The sequence below is a fragment of the Mastomys coucha genome, chromosome X (genome assembly GCF_008632895.1).
Source record: "Mastomys coucha isolate ucsf_1 chromosome X, UCSF_Mcou_1, whole genome shotgun sequence".
NCBI classification, from domain to species: domain Eukaryota; kingdom Metazoa; phylum Chordata; class Mammalia; order Rodentia; family Muridae; genus Mastomys; species Mastomys coucha.
The window spans coordinates 96,063,316-96,064,989 of record NC_045030.1 but is presented as its reverse complement, the minus strand read 5'-3'; positions in this window follow the sequence as shown (position 1 = coordinate 96,064,989).

Genomic DNA, 1,674 nt, shown 5'->3' with positions numbered 1-1,674 from the left:
CAAAAAAAAAAAAAAGAATGTCATCAGAATTTGAATAGGCCTTGATGAGATTATTTGGATTTTCTTTGGTTGTATGAGCATTTTTACAGTATTAATACATCTTATGGGATTTATTTCACCTTCTGTTATCTTCTTCAATTTGTCAGTGTTTAATTTTTTTCAGTGTAGCAGTCCTTGCTTTACCTCTGTGTTTTGGTTTATTCCTAGGGATTTTGTGATACTATTGTGAATGATATCATTTTCATGATTTGTTTCTCAGTGAGTTTATTATTGGTGTATAAGAAAGCTCCTGATTTTAACATGTTAATTTTACTACCTATTATTTTGTTGAATTTGTTAATCAGTCCTGTGAGTCTTTTGATGGAGTATTTTGGTATTTTGTAAATATAAAATTATATTGCCTAAAATGAGAACAATTATTTTCTTCTTTTCCTTTATTTATGTTGTCCTATTTCTCTAACTTCATTTTTAAGTATTATAGTTAGTGTCTTCAACCTTGGCTTGTCTCTGATTTTGAAGAGGTTAGCTCAGGGACTTTAGAAAATTCCACCACACACTTCCCCTCCTGGAAGTGAAAGATCACAAAGAACATAGACACCCCTCCCATCCAGAAGGGAGGGGCTAATTACATTTCTCAGACCACAGGGAGGAGGGACCAACAACCAGAGCTTCTAAATACATTTTTCGACCTTTGGCCACCCACCTCATTCCCTATAGACCAATCAATTTAAAAGTCACACTGTCCTGCCAATCACATTGTGCCTAATGGCTGCTGCCTGGAGAACTGTATAAAGGCTCACTGGACAGGTGGTCATTCTCTCTCCATGTGCAGGACAACCCCAGCATGTTGGAACAATAAATTCCTCTTGTTTTTTGCATTGATTCCGGGCTCTGCATTATTTACTCAGGGAGTCCCCGGTAAACTTAAGGCTCACCAGAGTCTTACATTTGGTGCATTGGCCAGGAATCAGACCCCACTGTGGGGACACACTGAGCAGTGAATTGGAGGTCTTGAGCTGGTACTGAGGTTCTTGTTTGTCTTGCTGTTTGTCAACGTCTGAGTCTGTAAGTCTGTTTGAACTTTTGCTTGCAAGCGTCAGGAGGTTCTATGGTGCCTGGTGCAGTGCGGTCAAGTGCAGGGAGCAGATGTGTCTTAACGTAACATCGAGACAGGGGAGGGTGGCAGGGGGGAGATGCTTCAGGCCCCTCCTAGAGGAAGCCACGAAGGTTCTACTCCCTCTAGAAATAGCAAGACAGAATCAGCAGGAGCAGAGTCTTGCTTTAACGTGGCTTATCTGGCTCCTGCCTTATGGGCAGAGGCATCTGGTTTGTTTCCGAGGGGCTGGAGCTGGCTGAGCAAATTGTGTGTTGATTGTCTTTCTCTGTGTTCTTGGACCTGGATGCCTGCCCATGGCAGGGTCGAGCCATCTGTGTGTTGATTGTTTTTCTCTGCGTTTATTGGTGTCTCATTCTATGTTCTTGGACGTAGACTGATGACATATTTTAGACATTGGACAGACTGAAAGACAAGTTAGTTACTTTCTGCTTCTCCACATGACCCACTCATAGGGACTTTTGACTTGTAGGTGATGAAGGCAGTAGAGGAGGGAGGTTTTTTTTCTATTTTCTTTATTACATGTTATATGATTTCTCTTTTCCTAGTTTCCCCTCCAA